Source organism: Sceloporus undulatus, chromosome 2 (genome assembly GCF_019175285.1).
Source record: "Sceloporus undulatus isolate JIND9_A2432 ecotype Alabama chromosome 2, SceUnd_v1.1, whole genome shotgun sequence".
In the NCBI taxonomy this organism is placed as follows: domain Eukaryota; kingdom Metazoa; phylum Chordata; class Lepidosauria; order Squamata; family Phrynosomatidae; genus Sceloporus; species Sceloporus undulatus.
Window position 1 is genome coordinate 23716026 of NC_056523.1, and position 23424 is coordinate 23739449.

The following is a 23424-nucleotide window of genomic DNA, read 5'->3' on the forward strand; positions in this document are numbered from 1 at the left end:
AACTGTAACTGATGATATATTGTACTATGACAAGGGTCATACAGTTTTATTGTGTGTGAACTGCTTTGATCTAAAGGAAAAGCGGTATATAAATAAAACGTTTATTCATTATTATTTATTAATATTCAGCCAGAGAGGTCTTAGGCCTATAAGCCTCATCATCATCATCATCATCATCATCATCATCATCTTCTTTATTTATGTCTCACCCTTCTCCCAGGATTGGGACTCAGGGTGGCTTATAACATTAAAAAAATACAATTAAAACATACAAAGATAGTACATTAAAACAGAATTAAATTACTACAATAATTAAAACAGATTAGAAATACTTTAAGAAGATAAAAATTGTTTAAAATATATTAAAACAATATAGCACCCTAGACTATTATTATTATTATAGTAAAAGATGCGGGCCTTTCCAGACTGACCTCCCGTTACACTGATATGGATAGCTCCTGTCTGCCCCAAGATGTCTCTCTTCAATTTGCATGTTTCAACTCATTTTAATCCTTATTTTATGTTGTTGTTGTTTTGTTTAAGTAAGGTAGGGGGATTCGGGATTATATAGTGTCCGTTATGTATGTACTATGTATTTTATTGAACTATTTGTGTTATTGTAACCTGCCTAGAGCCATAGGGAGAGGTGAGTTATAAATAAAAATGTATTATTATTATTATTATTTTCTTATATCCCGCCTTTCTCCTAATATAGGGACTCAAGGCGGCAACAGGAGGCAGCCAGAGCAATAAAAGTGGAATAGCAGCACTGTAGTGCTGAGTTAAGAACAAGTCCTCCAGGGTTTGGGGTTTTTTTTGGACTTCAATTCCCAGAAGCCCCAGCCACTTTGGCCAACAGCTAAGAATTCTGGGACCTGGAGTCCAATAAATAAATAAATGGAGGACCAAAAGTTTGGCAAGTCTTGTGGGTGTAGTAACAGCCACAGCCCTGTAGGGGTCAGCAGAGAACTTCGTTTTCTTTGCATACGCAGTTTGCGCAAGGGATGGCTATTCCGCATTGGCTTTGCCCTTCAGTGGGGTTGGAAGCTCGCCTCTAACTCCTCCCACCGGGCGCTACGCAATGTGCGTAGCGGGCCCCGGCAGCCGCCGCCGCCGCCGCCGCTGAGCGAACCCAGCTGCTCTTAGAGGGCGCTGTGAAGGGAGGAGGCTGATTGGCTCGGGAGGCCCGTGACGCGCCAGAACTCTCCCTGCCCACAGAGGAGGCGCTTTCTTCGGCGTCGCGTCTTACGCGAGGCCCCGGCTTTTGAGGCCTAGTGCGGAAGGGTGAGGAGGCCTCTCCGACCGACGCCGGGGGAAAATGGGGAAGATGTGAGAGCAGAGAGGTGGCTTTTTTTAATCGTTTGTTTTTTTATTAAATTTAAAAGGAAAAGAAAAAAGAAAGAAAAAAAAGGATGAAGACAAAGCCCGAACGATAATTTTATTATTGGGAAAAAACATCCAAAAAAGGTGTGTGTGATGATGATGAATGCAAGAGCGAAGGAGGGGGCTTGCCCAGTGGAGGAATGGTCTTCTTCCCTTCAGGCCAGGTTGATGATCATGATAATCATCTTTTCAGATTTAATTCGGATTATTTAAAAGGGACACGGCGAGCCTTTCATTCCTGGGCGTGTGTGAAATGGAAGCAGGGTTCCTGAGCATGTGCAGAGTGCTTTCCCTCCCTCCCAAAATCAAGGGATTTCCCATTTATTTCAATATAAAAGTGATGGGCTATGCAAGTGCAAAGGGTTAGCTTTCATGAATAACGGATTAAAAACACAGAAGGAATAATTCAGAGGCTCCATTCCCAGCCCTGACTCCCCTCCCTCCCTCCCTTCCTTCCTTCCTTCTCTGGGGATATTTGGTCCATGAGCAAAAAGCTTGGAAAGAGTGGCAGCTGTCTGCAGAAACAGTGACAGGAACATGGGAGGCTCTCTTTAAATCTGGCATTTGGTCTCCTAATCTCTTATCAGGCAGCAGAAACCTAGTGGCTTTCACCATCAGAGAGAATGGCATACATTAGCTCTATTTTTAAGGGGAGAAGCATGAGTTTATTATCATGAGTCTTACTTGCAATCGTTTTCATGTTTTTAATTACGTGGCTTTGATTTATCGACTGCTTTCTCCTATTGCGCTGTCATTGTTACTGTCATCGTGGGCTTCCAGGTGGCCGAAGGTGACCCTGTCATATGGGTTTTTCTCTGTAAGTTTCTTCAAAGCAGGTTTGCCATGGCCGTCCTCTGAGGCTGAGAGGGTGTGACTTACCTAAGGTCACCACAGCTGGGATTCGAACTCACAGTGTCCAAGTGTTCAAAATGTGTTCTCGCAGTGTTCAAAATGACCTAAACTGGAAAGCTGGGCCAAAACTAACAAAATGAACTTCAACAGGGAGAAATTCCACTTAGGGCGGAAAAATGAAATGCACAGGTATAGGATGGGGGACACCTGGCTGAATAAAACAACATGTGAAAGGGATCTAGGAGTCCAAGTAGACCACAAATTGAACATGAGTGAACAGTGCGATGCGGCAGCTAAAAAGGCCAATGCAATTTTAGGCTGCATCAATAGAAGTATAGTGTCTATTCTGCTTTGGTCAGGCCCCACCTGGAATATTGTGTCCAGTTCTGGGCGCCACAATTCAGAAAGGACATTGAGAAACTGGAGCGTGTCCAAAAGAGGGCAACTAAAATGGTAAAGGGTCTGGAAACCATGTCCTATGAGGAAAGACTGAGGTAGCTGGGGATGTTTAGCCTGGAGAAAAGAAGGTTAAGAGGTGATATGATAGCTCTGTTTAAATATTTAAAAGGATGTCATATTGAGGAGGGAGCAAGCTTGTTTTCTGCTGCTCCAGAGAACAGGACCCGGAGCAATGGATGCAAGCTACAGGAAAAGAGATTCCACCTCAACATTAGGAAGAACTTCCTGACAGTAAGGGCTGTTCGACAGTGGAACACACTCTTTCCTTGGAGTGTAGTGGAGTCTCCTTTTTGGAGATCTTTAAGCAGAGGCTGGATGGCCATCTCTTGGGGATGCTTTGAGTGACATTTCCTGCATGGCAGAGGATTCGCCTGGATGGCCCTTGCGGTCTCTTCCCACTCTACAATTTTATGATTCTATGTGTCCTAGTCCAGCACTCAAACAACTACACCACGCTGGACCTCTCTTTGGCTTCGTCCACACGCAGAAATAATCAGTTTGAGACCTCTTTAACTGCCATGGCTCCATGCTTTTGCATTCTTGGATTTGTAGTTTGTTGTGGCACCAGAACTCTCTAATAGAGAAGGCTATATAGGTAATAAAACTACAGTTCCCACAATTCCATAGCATTGAGCCATGGCAGTGAAAGTGGTGTCAAACCCAATTCTTTCTGCAGAGTGGATGCAGCCCTGGTGGCATACGTAGCCTTATTATGGATCTGTGTAAGATGCTCTGGTGGCTTTCCTGGCTGAAGTTGAAGTGGTTTAGCCACCATTTTTAAAAGTCTAATTTCCATGTTTCATACATAAATTTCTAGATTCCAGGCCTCTTGGTTGTTCAACTCAGATGGACACACAAACAAGGCTTGAAAGGTCTATGCAGAATTATTGCCCTTGTTGTCATGTGCCTTCAAGTCATTTCCGATTTAAGGCAACTAAGGGGAACCTATCATACAGTTTTCTTGGCAAGATTTGTTCAGAGGAGGTTTGCCATTGCCTTTCCCTGTGGTTGAGAGTATGAAACTTGCTCAAGGGCATCCAATGGGTTTCATGTGCGAACTGGGAATCAAACCCTGGTCTCCAGAGTCATAGTCCAACACTCAGACCACTATGCCATGCTGGTTTCAAGGGCTTTTTGCCCTTGAAGATGGCTTATAGTGTCAGTTAATCCAGAATGCAGCTGCCTGGATATTTGTTGGGGACTAAGCATTTGGCATTTATTGTTCCTGGTTTGTAGCAACTACACTGGCTGTTGGGTGCAGGGATTCCAGTTTAAAGTGCTGATACCAACCTTTAAATTCTTAAATGGCTTGGTACTACAGTGGTGCCTCGGGATACGAAATGATCGGGTTACGAAATTTCCGGGATACGAAAAAGTTGGATTGGCAAAAACTGTTTCGGGTTACGTAATATTTTTCGGGTTACGAAATTCATTTCGGCGCGAAATTCAAATGCTGCAAAGTGCAGCTATAGGCTTTCCAGTGCTAACGGAAAAGTGTTTCGGGTTACGAAATTTTCGGGTTACGAAAGGAATAGCGGAACGAATTAATTTCGTAACCCGAGGCACCACTGTATTTAATGCACCTCTATGTGCCTTATGCACTTGTATTTAAGATGAGAGTCACAGTTATCCTGCTCTTGGACCTTCCAGTGGTACAATGAGTTTAGCAGGTACACAAGATAGGACAGTGATGGTGAACCTTTTAGAGGCTGAGTGCCCAAACTGCAACCCAAAACCCACTTATTTATTGCAAAGTGCCATGTCCCTCTGGCTTTCTAGTAACAAACTCTGGCAAACGGCACATGTGCCCACAGAGAGGGCTCTGAGTGCCACCTCTGGCATGAGTTCCATAGGTTTGCCATCACTGAGATAGGATCTTTTCAGTGTTGAGTTCCTTGATTGAGCTCCATCAATCAAGAAGGATGCCTGGCTTCATGCTTTCTATTTTTTAAAAAATCTGCTCTTAAGAAGCCTTTGCATAGGAAATTAAATTGCTTTAATTTTTTGTTGATCATCCTTTGTTGTTGTTATGTGCCTTAAAGTCATTTCTAACTTAAGACAGCCCTAAGGTGAAAATAAAAACATAAAACATTAAATAAAAATATAAGACAGGAACAAGAAGAAATAAAAAGACCCTGGAGGCAATGCACAGAAGAGCTATATAAAAGAGATGAGAAAATGAACGACACAGGGAATGACGAAGAATATGAAGATGAACCCCAGATTCTAATAAGTGAGGTAGAATCTGCAATAAGAGAACTTGGGGAAAACAAATCTCCAGGAATGGATGATATCCCAGTTGAACTGCTACAATGCACACAGACAGAAGCAACACTAATATTAACTACAATATGCCAACAAATAAGGAAAACAAAGAGGTGGCTAACAGCCTGGAAGTGGTTAATATATATCCCAATTCATAAGAAAGGAGATAAAAAAGACTGCAGTAAACAAAATAATGCTCAAAATTATGCAGCATAGAATCCAACCATATATATAGAGAGAAATCCCAGAGGTGCAGGTGGGATTCTGGAAAGAAAGAGGCACTAGAGACCACGTAGCAAGCATACGATAGCAAATGGAGCATGTGAAGCAATTCCAGAAAAAAATCAGCATGGGCTTTATAGACTATAGCAAAGCATTTGACTTTATAGATCATGAAAAGCTATGGAATGCACTGAAGACTTGGGAGTGCCACTACATCTGATAGTCCAGATGAAAATTCTATACAAAGGACAAGAAGCCACTGTCACAACTAAATTCAGAGAAACACAATGGTTTCCAGTAGGTGAAGGGTTCAGGCAAGGCTTTTATACTGAAAACATTATTTAAAAAGGCCAGTTAGACTCAGAAGGAGGAGTGAAGATAGGAAAGGAACGCCAACAACCTAATGTATGTTGAACATAAAACAAAAAATAATGACCACAGAAGAAATACATTCATTCAATCTAGACAATGAGGAAATTGAAATAGTCAAGAGAATTCACATACCTAGGATCAAACATTGACCAGAGTGGTGACCGCAGTCAGGAAATGGGAAGAAGACTAGGAATGGGTAGGGTAGCCATAAAGGAACTAGACCAGATATTAAAGAATAAAGATATACAACTCAGTACTAAAGTCAGAATTGTCCAGGCCATTGTATTTCCCATCACGATATAAAGATGCAAGAGCTGGACAGTAAAAGTAGCAGATAGCAAAAAAACTCGTTTGAGATGTAGTGCTGGAGAAGAGTGCTGAGGATATCGTGGATGGCCAAAAAGACAAACAGATGGGTCCTTGAACAGATCAAACCAGAACTATCCTTGGGAGCCAGGATGATCAGATTGAGGCTATCGTACTTTGGCCACATAATGAGAAGGCGTGGATCACTAGATAAAACAATAATGCTACAAAAGATAAAGGATAGAAGAATGAGGGGAAGACCTCATGCCAGATGGATGAAGTGGTTTGCAGGGCCATAGGCATGGGTTTGCAGGGCAAGAGCAGAGCAGTGGAGGACAGGGAGTCTTGGAGGTGTCTCATTCACAGGGTCGCCATGAGTTGGAGTTGATTCGAGGGTAGCTAGCTAACAACAACAAAGGCAAACCTGTCATGGGGTCTTCTAGACAAAATTTGTTCAGATGAGGTTTGCCATTGCCTTTTTCTGGGGCTGAGAGCATGTGACATGCCCAAGGGCATCCAGTGGTTTTCATGGGTGAACTGGGAATCAAACCCTGGTCTCCAGAGTCGTAGTTTGACACTCAAACCACTGCATCATGCTGGTGCTCCCATCCTTAACTGTTCTTAAAACAGTTTGTTTTATAGTAGTTACATGCTGCATTTGTGCTGATCTTCCAGCTTTTTGGGTTAAGTTTTTGTTAGTTTTAATATCACATATTATTTTGTTTTATTATTTAAAAATCTTTTTTCAGTTGTCCTGATAAGCAGCATATATGTTTTAAGAAACTAATAAACGTTGAATGTGCAAATACATTTGTTGTACAAAATATATTTAATCATTTAAAGAAATTAAAAGGGGAAAAAATAAAAGGAAAGGGAATCTACAAGAGTCTTAGAAACTAAAAAAACAAAAACAAAAAAGCCTGGCCAAAGCAGTCACAAAATGGTTGATAGCAAACTTGTATCCACTATCTGTGTATGCGCTTCAAAAAATAAGCCTCTGACCTTGGAAAGTGGGGAGCTTAATTTTTCTCGATTGAGAGTGGCTTTCAAGGAGGATGTGAGAAATCATGTCCTTGGCTTAACAGTCTTTTGGTTGGTGTAACTGAACAAGTGTGGGGAGCTCAACAGATAATTCTCTGAAATGCCTTGTTATTTGTCTATAACCTATTCCAGGATAGGTTTCATCAGACAAGTTTGCAAGTTCTGGTGCTGCCCCTGTCTAAATGACAAAATGATGCGTCATGGCTGCAACTTTGGAGAAGCTGCTTCTCTGAGTGCTGAGTAAATCCCCTTCTCCCTGTGTCTGTACAGAGAAAGACGAAAAAGGCATGGGGAGGATACTGGTGGGATTGGGGTGAGAGCGCCTGGACGGGCAGGGAGTGGTAGTCCAGTTGCTAGACTCAATCTAAAGTTTGAATTAACCAAGTAGTATTACCAGTTTTATTCTACAGATTTCTTTCAGTCTACATGCCATTGTATAGAGCCTCTCTTAATCTAAAACAAAACAACTTGAGCCTCCTGAAGACAAAGCAAAGTACAGTAGATATCTTTTCCTCTGTTCACTCCCTGTCAGGTTTGGAGTTAAAACAGAGCAGTGGAGAAGGAAAAGAAAGTAAACATTCCTGAAACAAAAAAATAAGGTGCTTGATTAGATCTTAGCCAGTTAATAACAATATTAAAAGCCACATGGCAGCCTCAGCTGGTGTAAAATGTGGTTGTCCAGTTATAACTGAGAGAGACTTTGTAATTTACCAGTTAACATGAGGGCTCAATTGTCTTCTAATTAGTTTGTGACATAGCACCTGGTTCTGGTTCTGACATTTAAATATCTCCACATATGGGTGTGGGACCTGGGGAGGTTGCCTGTGGTAGACTCGCCTAGTGGTATGATAGTTCTCCTTCTAGTTAACTGGTGGGAGTGAGCTGTGGTATTACACATTGCTTTTGAGCTCATTCCCCATACATAGACTAATTAACACTACATGTTAGGATACCAGCCTATGTGCATTGCCATTATCATTAACAGGATAGCACTGGCACATTAGGATAGATACTGATGTACTACACTGTACTACACTGTAGTGTAGATAACACTACAGAAACAACAAGTGACTTTGAGTTCAGTCAATCCATTCATCACAGCAAAAACACTACTTCCACCCAAGTATTTGGCTCCTAATAGCACCTACTGGGTAAGATAGTATGGGTCCAGGTACTGTGGGTATGAGAATACCTTGTCCTACATGAACCCCTCTGTATGCTGACGTTAGCAGCTAAGACTTTGTTGGAAGAAATATGGACTAATGAGGCTCAAAGGAAAATGACTAGAAGCACCTCAGTGCCCATAGAATTGTTGCTAGCAGATAAACTCTTGGAGGATATTTTTGAATTCACACATGTTCTGAGTCTAATTGTATGAGATATTTGATCTCAGCAGTAGTACATCTGTAGTACATATCTACACAGAACTAACTAAAAAGATTGTATGTACAGCGCTGTGTAAATTTACAGCGCTTCATAAATAAAGGTTAATAATAATAATAAAGGGGAATTGCATTAAACTAAAGGGTCAAAATATGCACAGTGATTGCATTGGGGAATATCAGATGTTGTCTTGGAGAGTCATAAATGGCAAAATGTTCACGCATAACAAACATTTTGCTAAGAGAACAGAGTTGCTTCAGGATGGAGAATATTAACTCTGATAGCAAATGCACTAGGCTGAGAAGTTTTCAAAATGGATGCTGTTGTTGAGGGTGCTATAAGGTGCTGGATTCAGGCAGGGGTTTGGGGCTAAGCAGTTTGAGGTTCAGGGGCTGCTAAGAAGAGATGGGCCCCTAAAGGGGAGGGGGAGCTGTAAATGTTCATGGAAAATACTCTCAAAAAGTTAGCTTTTAGAGGTAGCAAACTACCTGGAAGCCAAGCAGGGTCTGCCCTGCTTAGTACTTGGATGAGAAACCACCAGTGATACCAGATGCTGTGGGTTACATTTCAGAGGAAGAAACTGGCCAAACTACATCTGAGTATTGCTTACCTAAGAAACCTTATGAAATTCATGGGGTTGCCATGATTCGACAGTAATAATAATAATAATAATAATAATAATAATAATAATAATATGTATTTGTATACCGCCCTATGGCAAACCAATCCGGGCGGTTAACAACAGTAAAATATAAAATATGACAATTAAAAACACTTTATCCCTCCCCCCCTTAAGACAGTATTAAACAGTATAACATATTAAAAACACAATATCAAGCATAAAAACAGCAGTTAAAACTAAAAACCCTGATATCCCTCTGTTGATCCTCACCATCACTAAGATGGGGCCACGGGAGGAATGAGGGAATCAGGGAACCTGGGCCGGGATGGTTAATCTGGAAAGGCCTGTCAGAAGAGATCCATCTTGACAGCTTTTTTAAAGCTGTCTAATGATGTCAACTGACGGATCTCATCCAGCAGGTCGTTCCAGAGTTTGGGGGCGACAGCAGAGAACGCCCTCTGGGAGGTCGCTGCAAGCCTAGATTTTAGAGGCTGCAGTAAGTTCTTCCCAGAGGACCGGAGAGCTCGGGGAGGATTATACGGGAGGAGGCGGTCCCTGAGATAGCTTGGACTCAAGCCATTTAGGGCTTTAAAGGTGATAACCAACACCTTGTACTGGGCCCGGAAGCTGATAGGCAGCCAGTGGAGGGACCTCAAAACCGGAGTAATGTGGTCCCTCCTAGATGTACCTGACACAAGCCTGGCTGCCATGTTTTGAACCAGCTGTAATTTCTGAGTCAAGCACAGGGGTAGCCCCATGTAGAGTGCATTACAGAAGTCAAGGCGTGAGGTTACCAGCGCGTGCACAACCGTCTCGAGATCCCTTACTTCCAGAAAAGGGCGCAGCTGGCGTATCAGCCGAAGCTGATAACAGGCACTCCTGACTGTCGCATTTACCTGATTTGTCATCAGGAGCGACGAGTCAAGGAGCACCCCCAGACTGCGAACACAGTCGCTGGAGAAGAGTGTGACCCCATCCAGGACTGGAGGTTGCAACCCAATTCTTGGTTTCGGGGCCGCTACCATGAGCACCTCCGTCTTGTCTGGATTCAGTTTCAATCTGTTTTTCCTCATCCAGCCCATTACTGCCTGAAGACATTCATTGAGAGAAGAGATGCCATCGGAATTCGAGGCCAACGAACGAGATACGGAGAAATAGATTTGGGTGTCATCAGCGTACTGATAACACCCAGCACCATAACTCCGTATTATCTCACCCAGCAGCTTCATATAGATGTTAAATAACATCGGGGACAAAATAGCCCCCTGAGGAACCCCACAAGTGAGGTACCTCTTACTGGAGCTACAGTCCCCGAGTAGCACCCTCTGAGACCTGCCCGAGAGGTAGGACCGGAACCACTGCAAAGCAGTTGATTTGAAATTGTGCTCTCAAAACTGCAAAATGTGGCAGCTTGCTCCCCTGCAAGCCCCTCAAATCCCTCAATTCTCTCTTCCCCTAATCAGCTGGAATTTGGGCAAAATGGTGGCTGGAAGTGATGTGATCTCAGTTCTAGTGCTCTAAAGTGAAACGGTGTGGCTCACCTGAGGAGAGGAGTGTGAAATTATTCCCGCACTCTCTGCAGTTGCCCACTCCAGCGTAGACACTGATGAAACAAGAGATCTCCAGAATCAGGAGGCAAAGACCTTCTTCACCAGAATTTGAGCCCTTTAAGATGGAAACCTGAAGAAAAAGCCTTCCTCCAGAATGATTCTTGGTTGAAGATGACAACTTCAAGCTGACACTTCTCACAAAAGGACTTGCCTTGAATTTAGGCCTTCTTTTTATGTGACTTTTGTACTTGTTGGGGGGGGGGGTCACGGCATCCATTCAGCTGTCCAGACAGCAAACACATTCTTTAGTCAAAGAAGATGGCTGTAAATGTGGATGTCAGCAGGTGGCCAATACAGAAATCAAATAGATTACATTATTTCAAGTAGAAGATAGAGAAGCTCCATTTACCCTGCTAAAACAAGAACAGGAGCAGATTGTGGCACATGCCAGGCACTGCTAATATCAAAAAATTGAGTAAAGCTAAAGAATGACACTAAATTAATAATTATGCAAAAATATAACCCAAAGTACATACCTGTGGAATTTAATAATAATAATAATAATAAATTTTATTTATATCTCCTGCCTCTCCCTGTGGGTTGAGGCAGGATTGAAAAACTGGAACGTGTCCAAAGGAGGGCGAGTAAAATGGTGAAAGGTCTGGAAACCATGTCCTATGAGGAATGACTTAAGCAGCTGGGGATGTTTAGCCTGGAGAAGAGAAGGTTAAGAGGTGATATGATAGCCCTGTTTAAATACTTGAAGAGATGTCATACTGAAGAGGGAGCTGACTTGTTTTCACCTGCTCCAGAGACTAGGACCCAGAGCAATGGATGCAAGCTACAGCAAAAGAGGTTCCACCTCATCATTAGGAAGAACTTCCTGACAGTAAGGGCTGTTTGACAGTGGAACACACTCCCTCGGAGTGTAGTGGAGTCTCCTTCCTTGGAGATCTTTAAGCAGAGGCTAGATGGCCATCTGTTGGGGATGCTTTGATTTGGATTTCCTGCATGGCAGGGGGTTGGACTGGATGACCCTTGCAGCCTCTTCCAACTCTATTATTCTATGATTCTGTGATTCTATGATTCTAGAGCAAAAAATTCAACAATACAAAATGCAAATACGTTATCTAAAAATACAAACTATGAAACGGTCAGCAATACTGCTACCAATCATTAAAATATCTAATTTTCATCTTTTCCCATACTATTGAGTTGGAAGTGGGGGTGTTCTTTAGGATCAATTATAGCATATCAAATGGATAGGCCCGCCATAAGAGATCCGTCTTAAGTGCCTTCTTAGAGGCTTAAAGTGTAGTAATAAGGCGGATCTCTTTCGGCATCCATAGTTCAGAGACTGTGGCTGTGAATGCTTTATGCGAAGTTGTAACTAATCTGGTTTTCGTGTTCCAGTAGTTTCTTCTCTGGTATTCTAAGAGCGAGGGGCAGATTGTGTAGGAAGAAGCGTTTCCTTAAGTAACTCGGACCCAAGCCATGTAGGGCTTTAAAGGTAATAACCAACACTTTGTATTGTGCCCGGAAGCTGATCGGCAGCTAGTGTAAAGATTTTAATATTGCAGTGATATGGTCTGATCTAGATGTTCCCGTGACCAATCTGGCTGTAGCATTTTGGATCAATTGAAGCTTCTGAACTTGTTACAAAGGTAGCCCTATGTAGAGCGCATTACAGAAGTCTAAGCGAGAGGTCACCAGAGCGTGTACTACTGCTTCAAGGTCCCTCTGGGCCAGATAGGGGCACAGTTGGCTTATCAACTGAAGTTGGTACCAAGCACTCCTGGCCACTGCCTCCACATGAGGCTATATAAATAATAGATTTGCAGTCCTGTGCCTGTTTGACAAAAAGAACTCTGGACTGAAGTCAGGAATGTTATTAAGGTAGAATGCAACCAGATACTAGTTTTGGTGAATACGTGGGTGGTAGGGAAAGACTCGTTGGATGACAAAGCAATCTTTAAACGATTAAGAACAGACAAGAAGCAAAAGTAAAAGGTTGATGAAACAGGATCAGAATCCATACTGGAACTATTTGGTGACTTGTTTATAGAAACAAGGGGAGCTATTATAGTAACAAATATAAATAAATAGAAGATAACAAAAAAAAAACCTCTTCCACAAGATCTGACAAATTAAAGGGAAATCCATACCAAGAGTAGGGATACTATATGACAAACAGGGGAGATCATTATGCCCCATGATCAGGGTGAAATAAAACAACAGTGAAACAGAGGAACTATATAAAAGACAAGGAATGATGACAGATTCCTTAAAGGAAGAACTAGTTGAAGATGAATCCATAATCTTAGAAGGGGAAGGGGAAGAGGCTTTTAGGAGAAATAAATCACTAAAAGCAGATGGCATACCAATGAAGTTGTTTCAAGCTATAGAAACAGAATCCATTGGAATTTAACTAAAACTATCGAAAACAAAACAGTGGCCCATAGACTGAAAATATTCAATATATATTATTAAAGCCAGTTGATTGTAGTAACTGCCAATCTATTGCACAGAGCTCTCATGCCAGCAAATTGATGCTCAAGAGTTTACAGGAAAGACTTAAACCATATGTGGTGACAACAGCCAGATGCCCAAGCTGGGTTTCAGAAAAGGAAGAGGCGTTATGGATCCCATTGCAAACATACGTTAGATAATGTTCAAAGAATTTCAAGACAAAATCTGTGCCATATAGTTTATAGCAAAGCCTTTCATTGTATAGATCATGTAAAACTATGGATGAAAAGGAAATGGGTGTGTCACAACATTGAATGTCCTTTTGGGTATACTCCGAACAAGAGGCCTCTGTTCATTTTTATGCCACCTTTTCCCTAGGTGGCTCACAAGATAAAGACATTTTAACAATTTTACAATAAAAAATGTAAAACAATTAAAATATTTTAGTTAAAACAGTATAAAATTAAATAAAAACATACAAAAGTTAGAAACATAACTAAAACACCCCCCATATAAAAGCCACCCTGTTACACTTTTAATAAACCTGCCTGAATAAAAACGCTTTTGATTGCTGGTGAAAGGAAAGCAAGGAGGGGACCAGTCTAGCCTCCTTTGGAAAGGTGTTCTAGAGGTTGGGAGCAGCCACCGAGAAGGCTCTCTCTTGTGTCTTCACCAAGCGAGCCTGCGATAGTGGTGGGGCCAAGAGAAAGCCTTCCTGTCTAGAGAGATACGACCTTTTAGGGCTGGAGCAGATGGGCAGGAAAAAGTGTCTCAATCCTGTTTTTTCCAGAAAAATGTTGAAACCACACTGCCCACACAGCTGACTCCCAAGGCAGGCTAAATACACACGGCATGACCATATGGTGCAGCATATGTCCCACTGAGTAAAATTTTTGGTGCCTTTCCATCATACACGTGTACTGTTGCACAACACACCACACGTCAGGGTGTTTATATGTAGGTGCAAAGATGAGCATTTTCTTCCTTGAATTAGACTATCCTGGCTTCTTTTTGCTCTGTTTTTTAGCCCTGGAGAGCAGCTTCAGTCTGGTTTCCAGCTGCTTTTGAGACTTGTGTCGTTTAAATTCCCTACCTCAAAGCAGCTGGAAACCGCTTTCCTTTGACAGTCTGTTTTGACTCTTATAAAATATGGACCTAAACTCTATAGGACTTCATAGGTCATCACTTAAAAAGTAATTTAAAACTAGTTGAGTTGAATTACATGTACTGTCATTTCTTTCAAGACTGATTTCCTTATATTTTTTCACAAGTATTTCTACTCAAACATATAAGAATCTGAAAGTTTTTTGTGAATTCTAGGTTTGTAACCACTGGTTTTACTCTTTGATTTGTGACCCTTGGCCCGTCTGTTTATTCCAGGGGTAGGCAACCTTTTTGAGCCAGGGGCCAGGTTGCTATCTCTCAGACAACTGGGGGGCAGAAGCCAAAAAACAAATAATTAAATATTTTTTTAAAAATAAATAAATAAATAAATAAACCGGGACAAATGTAGGACAACATTTTCAAATGGAGAACACTTTTATTTAAAAAAAGGAGGACACGCAAAAAAAATTGCTGATTTTAAAAAAAAAATGTTAATATAAATGCATGTTTTGGAGGCTTCTATAGACAATTGCCCCCCTTGCCCGCTGCTTGCCCCCCTTGCCTGCTGCTTGCCCCCCCTTACCCACCTCCTCCTGATAGGCCAAAGGCCCCACGCCCTCACATGAGAGGCCAAAGGCTCCGGCGGCAATTGGCAATAAGACCAGGCGGGGGCCGGTCCCAAGGCCTTGCTGGGCCGCATCCGGCCCGCGGGCCACAGGTTGCCTACCCCTGGTTTATTCTAAAGGCATCTTACATTGCATGTTTATTTGGCACAAGCTGTACTCTTGTCACTTTACCATAAATATGTTTTGATTCTCACACTGACAGATTTGATTTGCTCTTTGTACTTGCTACTGGGAATCTTTTGGGAGGCACTGTAGTATTTGAACTTGAATGTGGAAATGTGTTGGCTGCTGCATTGGTCCAGAGTGAGTGCTGTGGAAAAATGGTTTATTGATCCATGTGTTTTTAACTTGATTCTTATTTTGTTAGTATGCACATGATTACTTTGGAAATGTGATTCTTGGGTTCTTTAGCCCTTTGAAATTTTGCAGGTGTTCCAAGAAATTCCCATTTCTTGGATCTGAGAGTGGACTTTTCTAATGCTGCCCTGTCAGTTTATAGAAGAGTTGTGATATGAATTCATTTCTAGACCATATGTCTTCTTCTGGACAGAGCTGGATCTAGTGTTGAATAACAAATGTTGTGTTTTAAAGAGATGCACAAACTCTATTTCTCTGCGTCTGTGAGAGATTGTGTATGTGTGTGTGAGTGGGAGAGAGAAAGAAAAGCAGAAACTGGACGTTGCTTATTTGTAATTGTTGCTATAACAGAAGACCCATTGTTACAAAGTTCTTCCTTTCAGTGCTTTGAGGCCAACCTCAGAAACATACTCAGAAATATCTGTAGACTCCTTGTGAATGACACTGGCCCAACATCCACCCTTAATACCCCTTCCCTAAATGTTTAAGGTTTGGGGTCCCCAACATCCTTCTTCTATAACTTTTAAGCCTTTGGTAGTGTGTTTTCTGTGCTTTTATTTTTATTAATTCATTCAGTCAGAAGCTCGTCTTGAAATAAGTTCAACTTTATTTACAAGCATGTAGGAATATGGTCCAAAACACACTGCAGAAACAATCCAGTTTGAGACCATTTTAACTGCCCTGGCTCAGTGCTAGGGAATCCTGTGAATTGTAGTTTATTGTGGCACCAGAGCTCTCTGATGGAGAAGGCTAAATGTCTCACAAAACTACAGACCCCAGAATTCCTTATCATTGAGCCACAGCAGTTAAAGCAGTCTCAAACTGGATTATTTCTGCAGTGTGTTTTGGACCTATAGCTTATTTAGAATAGTTTCATAGATAGTTGGTTAAAATAGTGACAATAAATCATCAGTTGCAAGTACAGTTGGCCCTCTAGATTTGCGGCTTTGACTTTTTGCTGATTTGATTATTTGCGGTTTTGATTAATATGTTCTCGCTGGGAATCTCTAGGTCTTCCAGTGCAATTCAGCCAGAGGTTGACCATAGAGTTGTGCTGGAGAACCTAGAAAACCCTCCTCTAGACATCTGTAGGTCCTCCATGATTCTATGATCAACATCTGGCAGATGTTGACCACAGTGTTGCACTGGATGACCTGGAGATTCCTAGAGAGGTGTTTTCTTAGGTAAAAAGAATAGTGTTTGGGTTTGTTTGTTTTTTGCAGTTTTTCCACATTCACAGGTCCTTCACACCTAACCCCAATGAATGTACTTCTCTATTCAGTTCCTTTTCCTGAACTCTTCCAAAATTTGAACTGTTCCCTTCTGCTTCTACCCTAAACTCTTCTGCCTATTAACTCTTTATCCTTTTAATGGAACTCTGAATTTCACTAAAGGCACTGGAACCTTAGCTATATCTCATATCTCTTCATCTTACTTCTCCCACAGCAACCATTTCCCTCCAGCTGGCCTGAACCAGGGTTGGCTGTCGGGAAATTAAGGGTCAGTACAGACTGGCATGAAAATCCGGCTTCTACCCAGCTTGGGCGTGTGGTGTACGCATGACACACGCTCCCATGATGTCTGGAAGTTGGCTTTATGCAAGCTGGTTTATGGGCGCTCTGGTGGTGCAGTGTTTAGACGCTGCATGCCACCGGAGTGCTATAAAACTGGACTGGGGTGGGAAAAGCCAGCTTTTTGTCAGCACAAAAAGGGGCAGCATTTTGGGCTGACAAAAAGGCAGATTGGGGCCATGATGTATGGTTGCCGCCCCAATCCGCCTTTTCCAGGGGCAACTTCAAGCCACTCCTTCGTGGGAGTCTGTTCCTCTTCTAAGTCTGCCTAGTGGCTTGTCACAACCATATAATCAACTTTCTCCTCCATAGCACCTAGTTGGTAGAAAATGGGTAAGAGATTGGGTCATATTGCATGATGTCCCACTGTTCTTCAGACTATACGTTACCAGACAGAAGAAGTGAATGATTTAGCGCATGAGGTGGTGGACTGATGTGATACCTACTTCTTGTCTCACTTGGCGTTCAATTGAGCAAAAATGTATGTAATATAGTTCAAGGATATTAAACCTTGTGATCGCCTGGTACTATACAGTTTGGTCCAATAGATAATTCCAGGCTTGATCAATTTTCATTCAATTCCACTTCAGCCATGGGCTCAAGTCATTGCTTGAGGGCATGCTCACCTATCAGTAATAATGATTGACTTTGTTGAGTTGTTATACCATATGAAAACGTTTGATTTCCATTGTGTCCCAATACCTAGTTTTTCAAATGAGAACTGCTAAAACCTGATTCCAGAAGCTCTTTCATAATTCCCAAGTTATGCCAAAGTTCAATAGGATTTGTGTCGTTTTGAAAAGGAGAAACTGCACACACTTAATAGTACTTTCTTTATTATTGCTTCTTATATCCTCTGGCATTGAAAATTGGTCCTGAGTCAAAGCTTCATAATAAGCTTTGCTTGCATCTCAAAGATGTGGAGATGTTTATTTAAGGGTCAGCAGCATGCACTAGATAATGAGAAACAATTCTGTAGACATGTTTCTATGATCATATATTACCTGTTGATCTGAGGGGGGGTAATGACTGGAACGGGGAATGATCGTATTTTCATGTTAAACCTAGGCCCAGCTCTGTAGAGGTAGTAAAGTGGATGCAGTTTCCAAGGTAGAAGTGTAAGGTAGTTTTAAAATACAGTATTGGTTAAAGCTGTTAAAATATATGCCATGCTCCCTTGTAAAATACCTACTGAAAGCAGGCATCTCTCAAGTTAGGAAATCCAGTATGACATTGGTTTTAAAGCTGTGCTTCAGAGGAGCAGGATTTCTTCAATCATAGCATTTTCACATTTATGTTTTTCTCTCCCACTTCTTTTGTCAGATACTTCTTCAGGGCAGGCATTTGAGGAGACAAATTAGTACAAGTCACTCTTCTGGGTTTGGAAGTACATTAAGCCATTGTTGAAACAGGACAGAGGATATAAGCTAACATGGTTTCTGAGTGTGATTTGTGGCTGGCTAACAAGCTACAATTTGCTTGTGAGAATAGGTTTGGGCAAACCAGATTTAGTTGACTTTTAAATGGGAATGGGGCAATTTGAACTTAACTAATAGGCAAGAAAGCAACACATAAAATAATTGTTGAATGTATAAAACAAAAGGCACAACAAGCTACAGTATTAGTAAAAAATAATTCGAATGCCAGATGTTCTGGAGAAACGGGGGGGAGGGGGAGAGATTTCTGATTGACAACCCTGTATTATTAACACTTTGTCATTCTCCTTCATTGCTTTGCAACCTACTGGCAGTCACCTATATGAAATTAACCCAAGCTCTTTCTAATAGACAGCAGCAACTAAAAAACCTGATAAATATAACCTTGTGAGACTTAATTTATCAGCAAATACATCATCTACCTAGTCCATTTTGTCCTCCAACCACTTTACTGTATATTTCTGTCTAGGAAAATATAGAAACGAAACTGCAGGATTCCAGAGTTTCCATGGCATTTTGTTCAAACAGGCCTGATATAGACAGGCAAAAACGCTGTCCTAGGGCCGATATAAGGGCTCCGTAGGGCTGGGCGTCCATATGCCCCCAGCCCTAATAGTGGCACCTGTGCGCCATCTTGTCGCAGCCCTGCCCACATGGGGCATGAGACAATGACGTGCGGATGTCTGCGCGCCCAAATGGTGCTTGCCAGAAGTGGCGGCATCAGGGTGCACGAGCGCCATTATGACACTCCTTAAAAGAAGCCGCTCTGGGCAGCTTCTTTTTAGGGAGCATGTTGCTGCCGTGCAGTGCATTTGGTGCGGCACCGAGGGGTAAGGATGGGCGGCATGGATGTTAGAAGTTGCTTCTTGGCAGGAAGAGCAGATCAGCAATGGAACCACTTGCCTAGAGAAGTGGTAGGGTCTTCTTTGGATATTTTCAAATCAGGTCTGGACTCAACCAGGGATGCTTTAGCTCAGTGATTCCCAAACTCTGGCCTTCCAGGTGTTTTGGACTTCAGCTCCCAGAATCTCAGTCTGTTAGCTGGAGATCCTGCATTGAGCAGGAGGTTGGATTTGATGGCCCATGAGACCCCTTCCAGTGCTATGATTCTGTGTTTATGTCTTTGTGACTAACTCCTATGTAAATGGCCTGGGGGAGAAGGTATTCTTTCTGTATTAATTTCCATCAACAACTCTAATACTCTGTTTCATCAACTCCAAACTTTTCTTTTCTCCCTAAATTAACAGAAAACTAGGAGAAAATCCTGTAATGGTTATCAGCTTAGTGATAGGTTTAACCCAGTTACTTTGACAGATATTAATTCATGCTGACATTCTGGTTGTTTCCATATGACAGGATAATCCAATAAACCACCATTCTACTAACTATTAAAAATGGCAGCCTTGATTTCCTTTTTTATTAGCTTTAATTTTTTATGCAGAGACTGGCCTATTGTGATATTGCTGAAATATCATCAGATATTGATTTTGAATAGATTCTTTTCGTTCTAAATCCAAATGGCCTCAAAGCTGTCCTCCATAGAGCTGCTGCTCTTGTCAGAAAGATATTAGGTGTGTGGGGGATTAATTAGATTTTTTTACCAATGTAAAATTGGACTAATCCCTTAATTGATTGGCCCACATTTTCTCTAGATTACTCCCCATGTCTTTTAAAAGATCCTCAGTTTGTGAAAGTAACTCCTAAATAGAGTTTCCATTCATACACAGAAATTTTGCTTAGGTTTTTTCCAGGGTTGGCTGTTTAAAGCGTGGTTTAAACCAAATGACATTTTTAAAAAAGCTTTTCAGGTTTTAAAAATTGATATTTTATATTATTATTTTTTTTTAAAAATCTGGCTATTATTACCATTTTCCAGCCTGCTTAAATGGGACAGCAATGACTGTTTGAATTTAAACATTTTAACTTTAACAGTTTATTGGCAGATGTTCATTTTTAGACCAGTATCCAGTGTCAGTTGCTTCTTTTTAGTCACTTTATTATAGTGCAAAAAATGCCATTCAGAAATAAATCCTTCAATTAACATAACTTCAATAAAAACAACTTGCTTTAAAAGAGCACTTTTTAAAGAACAATTACTACTTAAGCTAGTGGCCATAATAGCCAACCTGGATTTTGCTACTTCATTTTCTGATTTAGTTCTATATTTAGTCCTATATGTAGGCCACCAACTTGTCCAAAGATTTATTGAAAGATGTAAATCATATCAAAGCCGAATAGCTCTGTATTGTTAATATTAGAAAGCATTAGAACATGATTGATCAAGCTTTCTAATATATAAATGTTTCATAGTATTAATATAATTAGTAGGATTCAATTTTTTTCATTAAAACATTAATGCAAATAAATAAATAACCTGTCTTAAACAACAACAACAACAACAAAACAGTTTAAACCAACCCTGTTCCTGGTTTTTGGGGTTAAAAAAAGAAACAACCCCTCCCCCCTGACTCTTTCTCAGCACTTACACTCTTGTGGAAGAGATCTCTTGTTCATCCATCTCTGTTGTCACCTTCTGTTTCTCTGCATTGATTATTTTACTAGCTTTCCTTATCCCTTTGCAAAAGTCATTGAACAGTTGCACTTAGGATTCTGACTCTACTTCTGTCACTTTTTGCTTTTGCTTTGCTTCTGTCCTTACCTGCTTGAAGAATTTAATCCGTTATTCATTGAGGCTTCTCTTTCTTTTTGGCTGCAAATAGTGTCTTTTTGCATTCCTGCCTGTTTGCATTCCTGCCTGATGAAGTCCCTGGCTTCAGTCCATAGTCCTTCTGGCTCCAGTTCAGTTAGGCTTAACAGTACAAATCTCTATCTCACATTTTCTTTAAATTCAGTGGGAATGTTCCTCAGGTTGTCTTTCAGCATGAAGGTTGGTTTAGTATTCTTTAGTTTTATTCTGGTTTTTATATTACAGTGTGCCCGTTCCAATCATGGGCTTGCCATCTGCAGATTTCAGTTTCCACGGATGGCAAACCCTAGCTTTTTTAAAGGGGCACGTGTGCCTGCGGCTGCGCCTACTCCCACACACCCATTCAAAAGAATGGGACTTAAGATCCCACGCTTTTTGCTATCCATGGGGGAGGTCCGGAATGGATCCCCCATGGATAGCAAGGGACTGCTGTAGTAGTTCATGGTCTTTGTCACAATCTGCTCCTGGTTTTGTTTTTGCAGAGAGAATCAAGCTTCTCTGTCTTTTGCTTCCAATTACCATATTTGATTTCTATATTGGCCATCAAATGATGTCCCATGTATACATTTGCTGCTTGGGTTGCTTGAAGAGGATAATGGAGCAGAGGACAGAATAGGGGAATTTCAGCACAGAATAAGTAAAGAGATAGTACAGGAATATCTTGTTAATCTAAATGAATTTAAGTCTCTAGGACCAGATGAACTACATTCAAAGGTATTAAAAGAACTGGCTAATGTAATATCTGAGCCATTGGCAATAATCTTTGAGAACCCCTGGAGAACAGAAGTCCCAGCAGACTGGAGGAGGGCAAACGTTGTCCCCATCTTCAAAAAGGGGGAAAAAGAGGATCCCAATAATTATCATCCAGTTAGTCTGACATCAATCCCAGGAAAGATTCTAGAGCAGATCATTAAACAGAGAGTCTGTGAACATCTAGAAAGCAATTCCATAATCACAAAGAGTCAACACGGGTTTCAGAGAAAGAAGTTATGCCAGATAAATCTTACCTCTTTCTTTGATAAAATTACCAGCTTGGTAGATGAAGGGAATACTGTGGATATAGTATACCTTGATTTCAGAAAGGCCTTTGACAAGGTTTCCCATGACATTCTTGTAAAATGTGGGCTAGACAAGGTAACTGTTACATGGATTTGTAATTGGTTGACTGGCCAAACCCAAAGGGTGCTCAACAATGGTTCCTTTTCATCCTGGAGAGAAGTGACCAGTGGGGTCCCACAGGGCTCTGTCCTGGGGCCAGTGCTATTCAACATATTTATCAATGACTTGGAGGACAGAATTGGGGGCATACTTATCAAATTTGCAGAGGACACCAAATTAGGAGGAATAGCTAATACTCCAGAGGACAGGATCAAACTTCAGAATGACCTGAATAGACTAGAAAGCTGGGCCAAAGCTAACAAAATGAAATTCAACACAGAGAAATGTAAGATATTGCACTTAGGGCGGAAAAATGAAATGCACAGATATAGGAAGGGGGGACACCTGGCTGAATGAAACTACATGTGAAAGGGATCTTGGAGTCCATGTAGACCACAAGTTGAACATGAGTCAACAGTGTGATACGGCAGCTAAAAAGGCCAATGCAATTTTAGGCTGCATCAATAAAAGTATAGTGTCTAGATCAAGAGAAGTAATAGTGCCACTGTATTCTGCTTTGGTCAGGCCCCACCTGTAATATTGTGTCCAGTTCTGGGCACCGCAATTTAAAAAGGACATTGAGAAACTGGAGAGTGTCCAAAGGAGGGCGACTAAAATGGTGAAAGGTCTGGAAACCTTGCCCTATGTGGAACGACTTAGAGAGCTGGGGATGTTTAGCCTGGAGAAGAGAAGGTTAAGAGGTGATATGATAGCTCTGTTTAAATATTTGAAGGGATGTCATATTGAGGAGGGAGCAAGCTTGTTTTCTGCTGCTCCAGAGACTAGGACCAGGAGCAATGGATGCAAGCTGCAAGAAAAGACATTCCACCTCAACATCAGGAGGAACTTCCTGACAGTAAGGTCTGTTCGACAGTGGAACAAACTCCCTCGGAGTGTAGTGGAGTCTCCTTCCTTGGAGGTCTTTAAGCAGAGGCTGGATGGCCATCTGTCGGGGATGCTTTGATTTGGATTTCCTGCATGGCAGGGGGTTGGACTGGATGGCCCTTTCGGTCTCTTCCAACTCTATGATTCCATGATTCTATGAAGCTGCCAGTTTATGGAATCACACTGACTGTTAACTGTATTTCCCCGATATCTTCTAAATAATAAAAAAGAAGAAAGGAATTTAATTAAATTTCTAATACTGATACTGTTGGGCATAGCAGCTATTGCATGCTGAGACAGTGGTCTCCAAACTTTGGTCTTCCAGATGTTTTGGATTTCAACTCCCAGAATTCCTGGCTGGGACTACTGTTAGTTGAAGTCCAAAACACCTGGAGGACCAAAGTCCTAGGACCTTGGATATTTGTGGTAACTCCTGTTTTAGAACACACACTTTCACTTCCTGCAAGCACACATTGTTTAGTCATACAGACTCCATTTTGTCTCCAAGATTCCATTTTGTCTCCATGTTGCTAGAATGTTTCTTTGGACCAACTGACAAACCGTTTTTTCTTCTAAATGTCTTTTTACAAGTCACATGTAGAATCTTTACCATAAAGCTGTGCCTGTGTATCAGCTGTGCACAACATCTGTGAGTA

At 41.5% G+C, this 23424-nt stretch overlaps 1 protein-coding gene across 3 annotated transcripts in view; it reads left to right on the forward strand.

Annotated features, from left to right (window-relative positions):
* The first annotated feature begins 1092 nt into the window (after positions 1-1092).
* Positions 1093-23424, forward strand: part of CCDC71 (coiled-coil domain containing 71) — a 37764-nt gene continuing 15432 nt past the window's right edge. The window contains exons 1-2 of one of the 3 annotated variants that reach the window (XM_042450909.1): positions 1093-1284; positions 1386-1467. The gene's annotated coding sequence lies outside the window, so the exon portion shown is untranslated. Of the gene's footprint in view, positions 1344-1385; positions 1468-23424 lie in introns of all 3 variants that reach the window. The other 2 variants (XM_042450908.1, XM_042450910.1) reach the window with 2 other exon arrangements.